This window comes from Schistocerca nitens, chromosome 2 (assembly GCF_023898315.1).
Source record: "Schistocerca nitens isolate TAMUIC-IGC-003100 chromosome 2, iqSchNite1.1, whole genome shotgun sequence".
NCBI classification, from domain to species: Eukaryota; Metazoa; Arthropoda; class Insecta; order Orthoptera; family Acrididae; genus Schistocerca; species Schistocerca nitens.
In genome coordinates, this window is record NC_064615.1 from 1047356858 (window position 1) to 1047375357 (window position 18500).

General features: G+C 43.0%; 1 protein-coding gene and 1 non-coding gene across 2 annotated transcripts in view; both read right to left on the reverse strand.

The window, feature by feature from the left end:
• The window catches only part of LOC126235526 (uncharacterized), a 124453-nt gene that overhangs the window by 48596 nt on the left and 57357 nt on the right, over window positions 1-18500 (reverse strand). The gene's annotated exons all lie outside the window — the stretch shown is intronic.
• Window positions 6634-6725, reverse strand: Trnai-uau (transfer RNA isoleucine (anticodon UAU)). The gene is given in 2 exon segments: window positions 6634-6669; window positions 6688-6725. It is a non-coding gene; the product is annotated as a tRNA-Ile (tRNA).

Below are 18500 nucleotides of genomic sequence, written 5' to 3' on the forward strand. Positions count from 1 at the left end.
GCTCCAGCAATGAATTATAGCAAAAAACATTACAGAAATTGCTTAAGAACAAATACGCAATGTTGTTGAAAATGTAAACTAGATAGCAGTATTCCACTTAGACATAACAGATGTCCAGAAATTGATTGTGTGCAGAAAAGAAAATAAGTTTACATTACGTAATTAAAGTAGTACAACCTGGCGGAAAAAAATCGAAACACCGAGAAGGAGTTGTACGACGTAAACGACAGTTGCTAGGCGTGTTTCTACATCGAAAAGACTGTCTGCTCAAATTTCGCACCAGTCGTGTATTAGTGGCACTAGTAGCGCCTCTGTGAGGATGCAAATCAGGTTCGTTTTAAAAGCATGCTGCAACGCTCGTGAGCGTTAGTTACCTTTGAGATTGGACGTCGTGAGTTGATGTTAGGCAAGAATGACTTCAAGGCGACAAACTCGTCATTATCAACACCTCACTAAGTCGAACGAGATCGTTCAATAGGGCGACACAGACTGGCAGTCTGTGTATAGCGATTTTACGACTATGACGTGTGGAGCCTGAAGATTGGCATCAATGTAATGCCGAAACTGGTAGCACATAAGAAGTTCATAAACTAAATTTCTACAATACATACGGCTGTTGGTAAATTATTGCATCAAGAAATACATGCCAGCCGTTGTCCCATGGTCCATAATGGATCAACGTACATCGAAACAACAGAGTCCATCGCATATCTAGCGTAGGTATCGCGAGAAAAGTATCACAGAAATTCGAGCGCTTACGTAGGCGTACAGTCATTTCCCCTTCGCTGCAGGCCGAAGTGGCCGTGCGGTTAAAGGCGCTGCAGTCTGGAACCGCAAGACCGCTACGGTCGCAGGTTCGAATCCTGCCTCGGGCATGGATGTTTGTGATGTCCTTAGGTTAGTTAGGTTTAACTAGTTCTAAGTTCTAGGGGACTAATGACCTTAGCAGTTGAGTCCCATAGTGCTCAGAGCCATTTGAACCAGCCTTCGCTGCATTAGTGAATGGAATAAGAGAGCGTGTGGCACACTCCTACAAAAGAAAACCGCATTGCGCCGTACATCGGCTTGTAGAGAATATACAGTATATGGATGCAGATCAAGATGAAATAACGCAGGGCAATCGGAACAGAAGTTAGCGAAAAACGCGATTTACACATCCCACATTACGATAGAGAATTTGCAGTACAGCGACATGCAAAATACATTTACTTGAGGCTTGTTCATAAAATTTTATAGTACCTCTCATTTACTTATTTGTCCACAGAAACAAGCAGGAAATATTAGTACAAATATATTTTTGCTCTTTTTATACCCAGCTGGCATTTCAAAGCCATGACTTTGGTCTTTCAAATATTCACGTGTCAGATAATAACTCTTCTACACCTATATCTACATCTACATGGACACTCAACAAATCACACTTAAGTGCCAGGAAGACGGTTCACCGAACCAGCTTTACAATAATTCTCTATTATTCCACTCTAGAACAGGGCGCGGTAAAAAACGAACACCTACATCTTTCAGTGCAAGCTCTGATTTCCCTTATTTTATTATGATGATCGTTTCTCCCTATGTAGGTGTGATGATACATACTTACCAACTACAAATATGTGTATACATATTTACAAAATTTCATGGAAATAAAAGAAAGTTCAAATATCACGTGCTATTTAAAATTCTGAACTTCCTTCAAAATCTCAATCAGAGGTATCTTCGTAGCACATCAGGCATCATATCATTATGTACTAACTAACCCTAAGAGATAAGTTACTTAACACCTTATACACATGCTGTTTCGGTAAGAGCGTGCAAAAATGTAACAGCACATGCAGAATGCTCCATTGAACAATTTGAGGTAGGGAATCTGCGGTCGGCCGGCCGAAGTGGCCGTGCGGTTAAAGGCGCTGCAGTCTGGAACCGCAAGACCGCTACGGTCGCAGGTTCGAATCCTGCCTCGGGCATGGATGTTTGTGATGTCCTTAGGTTAGTTAGGTTTAACTAGTTCTAAGTTCTAGGGGACTAATGACCTCAGCAGTTGAGTCCCATAGTGCTCAGAGCCATTTGAACCATATTTTTACAACTAACATGCATACAAGTTTACACATACTGTGCTGTTTATTTACATGTACATCCTTTATTTCCCGCAAGAAAACGAAGAGGACGAGTCATATCTTCTACGTGGCCGTCTGAATGGCCACCTGGACATGAGGTTTGTGCAAAGAGTTCCAGCTGAGTTGTCGGAAACTTCCCATTGGCACTTCTTGAGAGGATGTGTGTGCAAATAGACGATGCACCGCCTCTCTTCAGTGTGGATGTCCGTAACCATCTCAATGTTGTACTTCCTGGACGCTGGATTAGTAGGAGAGGTCCTATTCCGTTGCCTGTGAGGTCACCTGGTCTAAATCGCCTTGATTATTTCCTATTGGGGGTATCTAAAGTAACTTGTGCATGAGACCCCAGTGGATACGGAGATGTGATTCCAAACACACCACGGGTATTTGTCAAGGTGAGTCAATCTTGTTCGCCGATGTCATGCTTGCACTGAGGTTGAGGGCCGTCAGTTTCAGCACATTTTGTAAGATACAGCACAATTGGTACGTTCATTGTGTCAATGATGGTATTTTCAGTTTACTGTAATTAATGTAAATTAAAAAGTGCACAGTAATGTGATTGCTGTATTCCTATTATCTCCTCAAGCTGGCTCCTCCTTCCCCAGGTTTCCTACCTCAAGTTCTTCAGTGGACATCCTCGATGTCCTGTTAAATTTTTGAACGCTCTCACGGAAACACCCTGTATACATGACTGAAGGCCAGATACCCAGTCAATGTACCTCTTTCACTTCATCAGACCATCATACGACCAAGATATTTTTATTAGTAGCGTACGATCATTTCAAGTACGTGGCATATAGTTTTTATGCCAACGGCCTTACTGCAATTTTAAAACCGGTTCCCGTCAGATCACCAAAGTTAAGCGTTGTCTACAACTTCATCTACATCTACGTGATTACTCTGTTATTCACAATAAAGTGCCTGGCAGAGGGTTCAATGAACCACCTTCAAGCTGTCTCTCTGCCGTTCCACTCTCGAACGGCACGCAGGAAGAACGAGTACTTAAATATTTCTGTGCGAGCCCTGATTTCTCTTATTTTATCGTGATGATCATTTCTCCCTATGTAGGTGGGTGCCAACAGAATGTTTTCACAATCGGAGGAGAAAACTGTTGATTGAAATTTCATGAGAATAATCCGTCGTAACGAAAAACGCCTTTGTTTTAATGATTGCCACTCCAATTCACGTATCATGTCTGTGGCACTCTCTCCCCTATTTCGCGATAATACAAAACGAGCTGCCCTTCTTTGTACTTTTTCGACGTCATCCGTCAGCCGCACCTGATGCGGATCCCACACCGCACAGCAATACTCCAGAATACGGCGGACAAGAGTGGTGTAAGCAGTCTCTTTAGTAGACCTGTTGCACCTTCTAAGTGTTCTGCCAATGAATCGCAGTCTTTCGTTTGCTCTACCCCCAATATTATCTATGTGATCCTTCCAATTTAGGTTATTTGTAATTGTAAACCCTAAGTATTTAGTTGAATTTACAGCCTTCAGATTTGTATGAATTATCGCGTAATCGAAATGAAACTCTTAGTACTCATGTGAATAACTTCACACTTTTCTTTATTCAGGGTCAATTGCCACTTTTCGCACCATACATATATTTTACCCAATTCATTTTGCAGTTTGTTTTGATCATCTGATGACTTTACAAGACGGTAAATGACAGCATCATCTGCAAACAATCTAAGACGGCTACTGAGATTGTCTCCTACGAGGTGCGGCTAGAAAAAAACCGGACCGATGCTGGAAAAAACATTTATTTACAATTATTTACAATTTCATGTTATCTCCTTCAATGTACTCTCCTCCTCGGTCTCTACACCGCTCCATACGAATTTTCCACTGTTCATAGCAATGCTGCAGATCATTTTCGGTAAGTCCATACATTACTTCCGTCGCTTTTTCTTTTACTGCTTCAACAGTCTCAAATCTAGTTCCTTTCAAAGCTGACTTGACTTTAGGGAAAAGAAAAAAGTCACAGGGGGCCAAATCAGGTGAGTAGGGTGGATGATCTAAGATGGGAATGTTGTGTTTTGCCAAAAACGTCTTCACTGACAACGCACTGTGAGCTGGGGCATTGTCTTGGTGAAGGATCCATGACTTTTTTCTCCACAAATCGTTCCGTTTTCTCCGTACTCGCTCACGTAGGGTAGCCAGGACGCTAATGTAGTAATGGTGATTCACTGTTTGTCCCTCTGGTACCCAATCAATGTGCACAATCCCTTTGATGTCAAAAAAAACAATCATCATTGCCTTGAATTTCGATTTTGACATTCGTGCTTTTTTTTTGTCGTGGAGAACAAGGAGTTTTCCAATGCATCGATTGGCGTTTAGTTTCGGGATCGTAAGTAAAAAACCACGATTCATCGCAAGTAATAACATTTTGTAAGAAGGTGGGATCACTTTCAATGTTTTCCAGGATGTCAGAACAAATCATTCTTCGGCGTTCCTTCTGTTCAATTGTGAGACACTTTGGAACCATTTTTGAACACACTTTGTTTATGTTGAAACTTTCATGAAGAATCTGCCTAACACTTTCCTTGTCAACTCCTGTTAACTCAGACACTGCTCTGATTGTTAAACGGCGATCTCGTCGAACAAGTTTACCGATTTTTTCAATGTTTGCATCAGTTTTTGCTGACAATGGTCTGCCAGTGCGAGTATCATCACTGGTGTCTTCGCGGCCATCTTTAAATCGTTTAAACCACTCAAACACTTGTGTTCGCGATAAACAATCATCGCCGTACACTTGTTGTAACATTACAAACGTTTCACTTGCAGATTTTCCTAGTTTGAAACAAAATTTGATGTTAACACGCTGTTCTTTCTGTACACTCAACATTTTCCGACGCACAGACAAAACGTCAACTACTTAAAACAGACGCCACGGGCAGACTGAGTGCAGGAGGCAGATGAAACTCGAGCAGTAGGCGGAACGAGAGTCACGTGACAGGCCACGCGACTTTCAGCCTTATTGCATTCGTTTTATTGTTTCACCAGTACTAGTCCGGTTTTTTTCTAGCCACACCTCGTATCTCGTTAATATAGATCAGGAACAATAGAGGGCCTATAACACTTCCTTGGGGAACGCCGGATATTACTTCTGTTTCACTCGATGACTTTCCGTCTATTACTGCGAACTGTGACCTTTCTGACAGGAAATCACGAATCCAGTCGCACAACTGAGGCGATACTCCGTAGGCACGCAGTTTGGTTGGAAGACGCTTGTGAGGAACGGTGTCGAAATCCTTCTGGAAATCTAAAAATATGTAATCAATTTGACATCCCCTGTCGATAGCACTTATTACTTCATGAATATAAAGAGCTAGTTGTGTTTCACAAGAACGATATTTTCTTAATCCGTGCTGACTATGGGTCACTGTCCGGGTCTGGGTCCATTCAGCTCTTGTGTGGCCGACTGAGAAGCTACTTGACTGAGGAGTAGCAGTTCCTGTCACAAAACTGAGCACAGCCGAGATAGTGGGGTGCTGACCACATTCCCCTCCATATCTGCACCAGTGACGTCTAAAGGCTGATGATGACACGGCGCTCGGTCGGTACTCTCAGGCCTCCCATCGCCTGTTCAAACTGAGTTCATACAGTTCTATTTTTCTAGGAAGATTCCCCGTGATTTTGATGACTCAAATCTCTTTACATTTTAATTACATTACAATACAAATAGTTTATCATCAAAGTCTTTTACAAATGTTGCTATAGCTTTCATCAGTTAACATGGTAGTTAATTATAAGGTAAAGAAAGAAATCCCCAAATAATTTATTAAATTACATTTCCTTAGTTAAACTACTTCCACCGTATTCGCTCTTCACTTTAATCATCGTGAGATGAAAAGCTCTCTTTATAGAATACCAAAGGAATATTTTTACACAAAGGCTGTGAATAAACAGCGCTTAAAAGATTAAGAACCAGGCTTCAGGCTAGCGTACACGTAGTTATTCTGTCACTTAAATTTCTACTTTTATGGACGTTTGTCACAGCATCACTTATTCATGCCGATCTCTGAGAATACTAATATTTATTCTTTAGTTAATGTAGATGATATTACTCTTTCCCTTTCTTCTCATATGCGATAGCAGCTGCTTTATTGCGTACATACTTCACAAGATTTCTTACACAACTATTTACTTGTCCATCAGTCAAATTCCGTTCCTTCTTGAGCGGATTTGAGACACGAAGTATTACCACTCGCATGAATCGGATAGTCTCCCCGCACAGAGGAAAAAAGTTGTAAATAAAGAAATTGTAACATAATTTAAAAGCATCACACTAATTATTAATTAAACAATAATTATACCTTCGTGAGTGAGGCATTAAGGCGATTAAATTGTTACCTTAAAAATCTGTGTTCATCGCTATGACCCTGCCGTTAATGAAATTAGTGTATTTACTCAGCTTCGTGACTATTTATACAGTTGTACAACGCGCAGAAACCGAAATAGTTTTCAATTCTAACATCGAAAGGACAAATTAGACGCACCGTACGAAAGTAAAACTTTGCTCCAGGTGAGGCTCGAACTCACAACCCCGGCATTGCTCACGGCGACTGCCCTATAAGTACCGTGCGCTAACCGATTGCGCCACTGGAGCTGCAGATCATGTAGGACTCCTACTGTTATCAGACTGCGCCTCCCACTGTGTGACGCATCCAACAGGAAACTCGTGACGGCCAACAAACAAGACGTCACCAGAATATATCAATACGGTTGCTCGCCAGTTTAGAACTTACTCCATTGGTTGGACGAATCAGCGCTTAGCGTTACTGCGAAGCGCTGTGTGTTCTAATACTGTTACCTAGCTTTGATAAAAGTTCGACAATGAAATTGCTACGTGACTAGTTATCTTGCCATACAAAACGCAATTGCACATGGAACATTAAAGTAGAATTATACGGGTATAATCCTGTATCAACTTGTTCTCCCTTGAAAGCTTCCGTATTAACAACTCTTATCGTGATTTACAGCGGATTTTGTACCTCCTATACAAGGAATCTTGCAAACAATTCCTTCTTTTGCCTAACGTTGCTGAAAAGCGTTGAAATCGATATACTCTGCTGTCGCCATGATAAATCTCGTGCAACAATTAGCATGGCAGAGTAAGGGATTACGTCGTGCAGGGAGTCATTTTGCAAGTCGTACAGCTAAGGAAGCGACGAATAACGGTTCGAGGTATTTACAGCCATGTAATCAATATAAACAATTGATGTCGTTGCAGATGTAGCTGTATTCATTATGCATCTCGTCTGCTGTAACTCTAAAATAACACCATTCAAATGCTGTTGAGACATGTTCTTTGTCATCCCATGTTTGTAGCTACGTTCTCTCATACAGCAGAAGGAAGACGGTTATCTGCGGAAGTGGAAATAACTGAGGCTTTGAATGAACGACCTGTATTCCCAAAAACTTAACATTTGTACATCTGCAGTTCGCTTGTAATTATATCCTCTCCCAAGTGTTCTCTTTTTTTCTTTATTCTTAAATTTAATTTTGTGACAAGTAGTCGCGTAATTTTATCAGAACCCCATAAAAATATGCAAACTTTTAAATTTGAAACGTGGAATACTAACGACTCATTTGAAACAGACTGCTTTTAGGATGTCACATGCATTTTACAGACCTAAATAACAAGTGCAATTTAATGAAAGGCATTAATATCACTTCCAAGCAGTACCAGGCAAAGTTCGTTGATTGAGAAGTGGAATATCATAAACCCCAAATAAAGAAATAAAGTGGAAGTTGCTGTGTAACAGAAGGTGAACATGCGCCTGTTATGTCACAAAACGTTTGCAAGGTGTTTCTAAAGTTAACGAAAGAGTGGTACAGTAACGAAGACAGTTAACGTCAAACAAAAGAGCTCGAGAAGTACTGCGAACAGTCATTCAGGTCGAGGAAGTGTTAAAGAATACAGAAGAAATCATTTGCACTAGAGCTACAAGGTCATTGGCATATTTAATTGAAAACTGCCCTCCATTGAATACTGACATAAATTTTAAATCTTGTTTCGTGGTTTTATTACGAAGTAACCACATTATTTAACAATTTAAAGGCAAAATAACAACAAAAGTTGACATCTTGACCAAAGATTACTTTTACTGACAGGCGCAGGGAAACTCGCAGGTTATCATCTGTGAGCTACACTAATCAGTCTGGACCTGTGCGACAATTTCATAGAAGCGATGCATCTCGCAGAGGATGTTTTGCTCTTTATTTACAGACAGTCAGTAATATTCAACGAAGTTCTGTGGAGCTGCACAGTTATTTAAAGTGCACCATGTGGAGTTGGTTAGGTTTGGCTAGTTACGAAAAATCAGTAAACTACGTGATGCTTTATTTACAAGAATATTTTTTAAATTTATAATGTTGTTTTGTTAAGTAACAAACAGTCACCGAAAAGAAGTAGAGCCTTCCACGCCCGTACTTTTGTGATGACCACCACAAAAACTTCTAGGGTCACGTTTGTGAATAGGTCAATATTTCTTTAGAGGGGTAACAGGAAGCGGGACTGTGATGATGTCCATACGTCTTGGCACGATCACTCACTAATACGGTCCCAGTTAGGAGACAGCTGGTAGAGAGCGGTTGAAAAACAGCGGTTTTTAGGGCAGGGAGGGAAAAGTACCACAGCAAGCGCTGTGGGAGAGAAACCTCTGGGACGTTCTTGACGGGTAACAGGGATATAAGCGAATTTATGCTCTAGCACCGGTATTTCATGCGCGAGTGCAAGGATGTGTTAGTTACCGTTGTTGCTACACACCGACGATGTCTCCTGGGCTAGCGTCAGTGTCTGCGTTCCTGTAATACGTCAATTTCGTCACTTGAGAGGTCAATCCGATCATATCTTTCGCTTATTGTAGAATATCGTGTGGGTTTTGTATGTGTGTGTTCGGCTTCACTGTCGTCGTTTGTGGGGTGTTTGAGCACAGTTTGTGGTGGCAGTAAGATCTGCAGTGATAGGAGGGCTAGCCGATAGTGTGTTGTCTGTAAGGTTAGCTTAAGTCTGCCACAGGTGGTTAAAATACCTAAGCAATTGTGTTTTTGCGCGGTTATGCTTCCACCCGTGGCTATGACCGAAGTTCCGCGCATTCAGAATGAAGGGGTTCCTCGAAAGTCTAATGTTCCTGTCCAGTCGTTTGGCGTGTGTGATGGATGAGTTGCAGTGATGTTGATCTTTTCATTAATTAAATATCAAGAGAACAGGAAAATTTCGGTTCGGAGGAGAAGTCAACCAAACTAATGGATGGGAAAAAGAAGACGCCAGAGCAAAATTACGAAATAATACTTACCATTTCATTTAACAAAGAGTGTTTATAATTAAAAAAATCATTCTCTTTGACTGCAAAGATTCGCCATTACAAAAGAGTAATTCGACAAGAATGCACACATGCATCATAAACACCAATTTTAAGACTAATAGGAAATCGGGAAACAATATTGCACGAAGAGATTACCATTTCACTTGACAAAGGATGTTTATAATTAAAAGATGATTCTCTATGAATGTAAAGGTTCATCATTACAAGACAATAATTCGACCACCTGGAACTTAGGAAAAAGGAAAAAATATTGCGAAGAAGAGATTAGGAAACATAACTGAATATAAACATTTAAATTGAGAAGTGGCACCGAAGTACGCTATCAGGTAGAATAAAAAATACACTCGCAGTTAGGGAACATAGACTAATGTTCTAGAGACACATCAAAAGAATGAGGAGCAGCATACTGACGAAACAGCTAACTGGGAACATCAAAAGATTATGAAGCAGATCCAAGCAATGGAGTCGAAACGATTGTGTAAGAGGAAACCGAAGAGAAACATAATGTGGCTTAACAGCCTAGAAGATTTTACCTTCAATTACCTTCAAAATTACACAGAATTTTGAAAAGTTGAAAGGCAAAATCACTTGCCTTGGGAAGCTGCACGAATACCTAGAAGAAACTGGCATAAATTAGCAAAATATTAAAGATAGAACGGAATAGAGAAACAAAATCAAGAGCTGGAAAGAGAAAACAGTTCCGAAAATTAGGGAAGAAATTTATGAGCAGAAGAGAGGAAAGCATAAACTGACAGATGGAGAACTGGAGAAAGCGTAAAAGTAATTTAATGGCTACTCTGTAACTAGAGAAGAAGAAGTTCAAAAGATTTCTCCAGGAAAGTTATGATGGGCTTGTGTTTCTAAACGAAATTTCAGTATGTATTTTGGAGATAAAAAAGTTTCCTTAAGGAACATCATTAAATAATAAAGCAGTGTGTATTATAAATACACAATGAAGCACACACTTTTTTACCATTCGACATCCTCACTGAAGGGGTAGCCAGTCCTGTAGCGGGACTCAGCTTTCTCATCGTGTATGCTATACATGTCTGTCGAATTACTGAGTTCCCAAAACTGAGGGAATTAAATATTTATCCTTCCATTAGCTTCGTAAACAGAATCGTGGAAGTATCTCTGAGAACCTGCTTGCAAACGAATGCGTGCTAACAGAAACACTTCTTTCTTCAAACACTTTTTCTATTTTTTGTTGCTCCAGGCAACGCACTTCTTTTCATACAAGACCACTGAATATACTTGAACGAAAGGCATGGTATGTTGAAGAGGAAACGTTTGTGTCGACCGAATTCTGCTTCTGAAATGTTGCAGACAGATGCGACAACTTAACGTTGAAAACTTCCCGTCTCCTCTTAGTGAAACCTTCCCGTCTCCTCTATATCCCTTTTGCTAATGATAACCTTCCCGTCTCCTCTATATCTCTTTTGAAACCTTCCCTTTTCCTCTATTCTCTTTTGTGTTACGCAATAACCGTCTCCTCTAAAAATGGTTCAAATGGCTCTGAGCACTATGGGACTCAACTGCTGTGGTCATTAGTCCCCTAGAACTTAGAACTACTTAAACCTAACTAACCTAAGGACATCACACACATCCATGCCCGAGGCAGGATTCGAACCTGCGACCGTAGCAGTCGCACACCGTCTCCTCTATATCTCTTTTGTTACGCAACCTTCCCTTTTACAATAACCTATGAAACCTTCCCTTAGCATTTGTATCTCTTGCTTAATGATAACAAATGAAATCTTACCTTTGAAATTAATTCTCTTTCCCAATCTTCGCATACAAATTTAATTGCTGCTTATTAAAAGTGATTTTCTGATTACTTCGACGAAACATAGAATGTGTCGTCGTCGTGGCCCTCAGCCGTTATCTGCAATAACCCAAAACTGTTCCTTACCTTTTTTACTATTACTGGATCGCCGGGTAGCCGCGACGTATGAGGCGCCTTGCCACGGTTCGCGCTGCTCCCCCTGTCGGAGGTCCGAGTCCTCCCTCGGGCATTAAGTAGTGTGTAAGCAGTTTGCTCCCATAGGAACTTACCACAAATTTCCAGTTTCCTACCACACTGACATAACCAGCCGCTCATCGCTGGTGGAGCACTGTTTAGTCGCAGACTTCGAGAGCATCAGCAGGGAGTAGTAGGAAGACAATACTTTGGCTGCGTTTTGCGAGCAGCCATAGAGTGTACATGTAATTGCATGTAGGCGGCAACGAAGCATATCAAGCCACTTTGTAACGAGAAAATGTTTCTTTCTTTTTTAGGAATAACGAGTTCTATTAATCTGCAAGTGTATGTCTGCACATACAGGGTGTTTCAAAAATGACCGGTATATTTGAAACGGCAATAAAAACTAAACGAGCAGCGATAGAAATACACCGTTTGTTGCAATATGCTTGGGACAACAGTACATTTTCAGGCAGACAAACTTTCGAAATTACAGTAGTTACAATTTTCAACAACAGATGGCGCTGCGGTCTGGGAAACACTATAGTACGATATTTTCCACATATCCACCATGCGTAGCAATAATATGGCGTAGTCTCTGAATGAAATTACCCGAAACCTTTGACAACGTGTCTGGCGGAATGGCTTCACATGCAGATGAGATGTACTGCTTCAGCTGTTCAATTGTTTCTGGATTCTGGCGGTACACCTGGTCTTTCAAGTGTCCCCACAGAAAGAAGTCACAGGGGTTCATGTCTGGCGAATAGGGAGGCCAATCCACGCCGCCTCCTGTATGTTTCGGATAGCCCAAAGCAATCACACGATCATCGAAATATTCATTCAGGAAATTAAAGACGTCGGCCGTGCGATGTGGCCGGGCACCATCTTGCATAAACCACGAGGTGTTCGCAGTGTCGTCTAAGGCAGTTTGTACCGCCACAAATTCACGAAGAATGTCCAGATAGCGTGATGCAGTAATCGTTTCGGATCTGAAAAATGGGCCAATGATTCCTTTGGAAGAAATGGCGGCCCAGACCAGTACTTTTTGAGGATGCAGGGACGATGGGACTGCAACATGGGGCTTTTCGGTTCCCCATATGCGCCAGTTCTGTTTATTGACGAAGCCGTCCAGGTAAAAATAAGCTTCGTCAGTAAACCAAATGCTGCCCACATGCATATCGCAGTCATCAATCCTGTGCACTATATCGTTAGCGAATGTCTCTCGTGCAGCAATGGTAGCGGCGCTGAGGGGTTGCCGCGTTTGAATTTTGTATGGATAGAGGTGTAAACTCTGGCGCATGAGACGATACGTGGACGTTGGCGTCATTTGGACCGCAGCTGCAACACGGCGAACGGAAACCCGAGGCCGCTGTTGGATCACCTGCTGCACTAGCTGCGCGGTGCCCTCTGTGGTTGCCGTACGCGGTCGCCCTACCTTTCCAGCACGTTCATCCGTCACGTTCGCAGTCCGTTGAAATTTTTCAAACAGATCCTTTATTGTATCGCTTTTCGGTCCTTTGGTTACATTAAACCTCCGTTGAAAACTTCGTCTTGTTGCAACAACACTGTGTTCTAGGCGGTGGAATTCCAACACCAGAAAATCCTCTGTTCTAAGGAATAAACCATGTTGTCTACAGTACACTTGCACGTTGTGAACAGCACACGCTTACAGCAGAAAGACGACGTACAGAATGGCGCACCCACAGACTGCGTTGTCTTCTATATCTTTCACATCACTTGCAGCGCCATCTGTTGTTGAAAATTGTAACTACTGTAATTTCGAAAGTTTGTCCGCCTGAAAATGTACTGTTGTCCCAAGCATATTGCAACAAACGGTGTATTTCTATCGCTGCTCGTTTAGTTTTTATTGCCGTTTCAAATATACCGGTCATTTTTGATACACCCTGTACATATTATTTTGCATTCCTGCCACCGGCCATCGCAACTTCTCTCTTTCCTTGTTTGTGTCGGTGCTGACTCCCGCAGTAGTTGACACAACACACCTCACTTGCTGTAGTTTTCTCAGCATATAACCAGAATCATCTCTATTTTTGGCAGTTATCACATGGTCATCGGTGGATTGGAGAGAGTATAGATTATTATCTCCTACTGTCTTAAACTGCGAGTATCTGTCTTTTTAATGGAAGAAGGCAATTGTACTTTCTGTGTTTGATGTAGGAAGCAGAAGGGTGTGTTCGGTGCCTAGGCTTACAAACTACCGTTGAAAAAACTGATTTGAGAAACAGGATTCACAACACCAAAACTGTTCCGGGTCCAGTCGGTCATGTTTAGGTGTTATTTTCATACTTACACAAGTGTTAAAAAACAGTATAGGATGAGGGTGGACTGTCTATTTCGTTTTCGTAGACATACAAGAGGCAAACGATACAGTGCTATTACATACGTTGTGGCTGACCATGGGAATAATAGAGCCTTATACTGTGGATGCACCAGCTCAAGAAAGACGGTGAAGTGTTATGAGAAGAACTGCCAATTAGCAAGAGATATGACACTGTGGTCCACTCACTCCCTCTACTGTTACAAATTTATCTTTTCACAGTATATGGTATACAGCGAGGCGGCTGAAGTACCAATTCTTCTCCACTTCATCTGGTCGTATGAGCTGAGAGTGACAAAGGAAACTCAGCATAATAAGTTCCGCGTATTTATTTGTCGGCGAATTCATTGTACCTTTGTTCGCGTGCAAACGGATCTTGGTCTGCTCAGATTGACACACCTGCCTTTTGTGGTAGCTATTGCGTCAACGTAAAGGCATTTATTTTTGATGGGAATATTTTAGAGTATTGGATAATATTTAGGCTCGAATGACCACGAGTCAGGCGGCGTGAGCCGTGATACGATCTCTCACACGACCAGCTCCTCAAAGTCAGCACAGCAGCAGCTGGCTGCGGGGAAACGGTTCCGATCCACTTGCCGCGTTGCATAACGACACTTCAACTGCGAAAGGAATTCGATTTGAAGACATCAGATTTTAGAAGCTGCTACGGCGTCTTCCAAATCTTTAAATCCGTTTACTATTCCCCTAATAGTGTTTTCTCGTTCTACTTGTTTCATTTACAGTATGTGTCAAAAGATAGGGTCAGTCTTTGAGGAGATGATAGAGAACCGTGTTTATAACAAAAGCTGTTAACACCATTTTTCCGTATTCGACCGCGTATACCAAGGGTTCCCAAACGGTGATACGCGTACCACTGCCGGCCGTTGTGGCCGAGCGATTCTAGGGGCTTCAGTCTGGAACCGCGTGACTGCTACGGTCGCAGGTTCGAATCCTGCCTCGGGCATGGATGTGTGTGATGTCCTTAGGTTAGTTAGGTTTAAGTAGTTCTAAGTTCTAGGGGACTGATGGCCTCAGATGTTAAGTTCCATAGTGCTCGGAGCCACTTGAACCAGCATACCACTAGTGGTTCGCGAGGGCATTTCTGGCGGCACTCGTGCAAGTAAACAAATCATGTACTGCTATAAGTAAAATAATTCTCTTACGTTACTTTATTTTGAAAGTGACATGATGATTGAAGAAAGTAGCGTCTGTATAATGTTAAAGAAAAATGGATTTACCACTTTTTTTTCCGGACGTCAAGCGGGACACCCTTGCCACCCCTCGCTTCATTAGTCGTCGCTGCATTAGCCGGGAATGATCCATCCGCCGGCCGGGTGGCCGAGCGGTTCTAGGCGCTACAGTGTGGAACCGCGGGACCGCTGCGGTCGCAGGTTCGAATCCTGCCTCGGGCATGGATGTGTGTGATGTCCTTAGGTTAGTTAGGTTTAAGTAGTTCTAAGTTCTAGGGGACTGATGACCTCAGATGTTAAGTGCCATAGTGCTCAGAGCTACACTCCTGGAAATGGAAAAAAGAACACATTGACACCGGTGTGTCAGACCCACCATACTTGCTCCGGACACTGCGAGAGGGCTGTACAAGCAATGATCACACGCACGGCACAGCGGACACACCAGGAACCGCGGTGTTGGCCGTCGAATGGCGCTAGCTGCGCAGCATTTGTGCACCGCCGCCGTCAGTGTCAGCCAGTTTGCCGTGGCATACGGAGCTCCATCGTAGTCTTTAACACTGGGAGCATGCCGCGACAGCGTGGACGTGAACCGTATGTGCAGTTGACGGACTTTGAGCGAGGGCGTATAGTGGGCATGCGGGAGGCCGGGTGGACGTACCGCCGAATTGCTCAACACGTGGGGCGTGAGGTCTCCACAGTACATCGATGTTGTCGCCAGTGGTCGGCGGAAGGTGCACGTGCCCGTCGACCTGGGACGGGACCGCAGCGACGCACGGATGCACGCCAAGACCGTAGGATCCTACGCAGTGCCGTAGGGGACCGCACCGCCACTTCCCAGCAAATTAGGGACACTGTTGCTCCTGGGGTATCGGCGAGGACCATTCGCAACCGTCTCCATGAAGCTGGGCTACGGTCCCGCACACCGTTAGGCCGTCTTCCGCTCACGCCCCAACATCGTGCAGCCCGCCTCCAGTGGTGTCGCGAGAGGCGTGAATGGAGGGACGAATGGAGACGTGTCGTCTTCAGCGATGAGAGTCGCTTCTGCCTTGGTGCCAATGATGGTCGTATGCGTGTTTGGCGCCGTGCAGGTGAGCGCCACAATCAGGACTGCATACGACCGAGGCACACAGGGCCAACACCCGGCATCATGGTGTGGGGAGCGATCTCCTACACTGGCCGTACACCACTGGTGATCGTCGAGGGGACACTGAATAGTGCACGGTACATCCAGACCGTCATCGAACCCATCGTTCTACCATTCCTAGACCGGCAAGGGAACTTGCTGTTCCAACAGGACAATGCACGTCCGCATGTATCCCGTGCCACCCAACGTGCTCTAGAAGGTGTAAGTCAACTACCCTGGCCAGCAAGATCTCCGGATCTGTCCCCCATTGAGCATGTTTGAGACTGGATGAAGCGTCATCTCACGCGGTCTGCACGTCCAGCACGAACGCTGGTCCAACTGAGGCGCCAGGTGGAAATGGCATGGCAAGCCGCTCCACAGGACTACATCCAGCATCTCTACGATCGTCTCCATGGGAGAATAGCAGCCTGCATTGCTGCGAAAGGTGGATATACACTGTACTAGTGCCGACATTGTGCATGCTCTGTTGCCTGTGTCCATGTGCCTGTGGTTCTGTCAATGTGATCATGTGATGTATCTGACCCCAGGAATGTGTCAATAAAGTTTCCCCTTCCTGGGACAATGAATTCACGGTGTTCTTATTTCAATTTCCAGGAGTGTATTTGAACCATTTGAATGATCCATCTTGTTTTGACGTTGGCGACGTTTCGATGCGGTCTTGTCGGTGGTTATTTGAAAGCTTTTGTGTATCTTTGCCATTGCTGCCATGTTATGCGATGTACCAATGTGTGGCGCTGCTATAGTCATCATGCAGCAAATGGCTTTTTGTTGTTGTTATTGTCGGTTACTTGGTATCGTGATACGAAGGATGATTATTGTTATTTATTTATTTATTTACGCGTCAAGTACTGTAAGACCAAATGGAGGAGCAAATTTCCAAGGTCGTGGAACGTGTCAGTACAAGAAATTACAACATAAAAGTAGTAACAGATAAAAATAAAATGTTTACGAACCCAAGAAAAAGTCAAGCCATAAGTTTAAGTAAACGCAGTCAACAGTACAACAAGAATCAGCTTAATTTTTCAAAGAACTCCTCGACAGAATAGAGGACGTGACCCATGAGGGAACTCTTCAGTTTCGATTTGAAAGGGCGTGGATTAATGCTAAGATTTTTTAATTCTTGTGGTAGCTTATTGAATATGGATGCAGCACTATACTGCACTCCTTTCTGCTCAAGAGTTAAGGAAGTCCGATCCAAATGCAGGTTTTATTTCTGCCGAGTATTAACTGAGTGAAAGCTGCTTATTCTTGGGAATAGGCTGATATTATTAACAAGAAATGACAGTAAAGAATATCTATATTGAGAGGCCAATGTCAAAATAGCCAGACTAGTGAACAGGAGTCGACAAGAGGTTCGCGAGCTTACACCACTTATTGCCCGAACCATCCGTTCCTGAGCCAAAAAATATCCTTTTAGAACGGGAAGAGTCACCCCAAAATATAATACCATACGACATAAGCGAATGAAAATAAGCAAGTAGATTAAATGTCGTGTCGAACGATCACTTACTTCAGATACCGTTCGAATAGTAAAAATGGCAGCATTAAGTCTTTGAACAAGATCCTTTCCAGAACAGTTTACCATCTATCAGAACATTTAGAAATTTGAACTGTTCAGTGTCACTAATCATCTACATCTACTTCTACATCTACGTATATACTCCGCTAGCCACCAAGCGGTGTGTGGCGGAGGGCACATTTCGAGCCAAAGTCATACTTTCCCCCCTCTGTTCCACTCGCGGATCGCGTGAGGGAAAAACGACTGTCTCAACGCCTCAGTACGAGCAATAATTTCTCATATCTTTGAATGGTGATCATTGCGCGATATGAAAGTTGGTGGTAATAATAGATGCTCTACATCCTCGGCGAAGATCGGATTCTGGAATTTAGGGCGTCGTCTATCGGAAGGTGTGTCCCACTTCAAACATTCTATGAGATTTGTAATGCTCCGCGATGGGTAAATGTACCAGTCACGAAACTTGCCGCTCTTCTTTGGACCTTCTTGAATCAGACCCAACTGGTAAGGGTTCCACACAGACTACACGAAGCAGTTTCCTTTGTTGAAGGACTGCATCGCTTCAGAATTCTACCAATAAAACCGCAATCTAAGAGTTCACCTTACCCGCTACTTGTGTAATCTTATCGTTCCATTTGAGATCATTTCGAGTAGTCACACCCAGATCGTGACTGATGTTACCGCTTCCAAAGACTGGGCATTTATTTTGTACTCTTACATTAATGGGGATTTTCGCCTTGTTATACGCAGTAGGTTACACTTACTAATATTGAGAGGTAACTGCCATTCATTACACCACGCATTTATTTTCTGCAAATCCTCATTGATTTGTTCACAACTTTCGTGTCATAATACTTTCCTGTAGACTACAGCATCATCGGCAAACAGTCTAAGGCCGCTGTCAA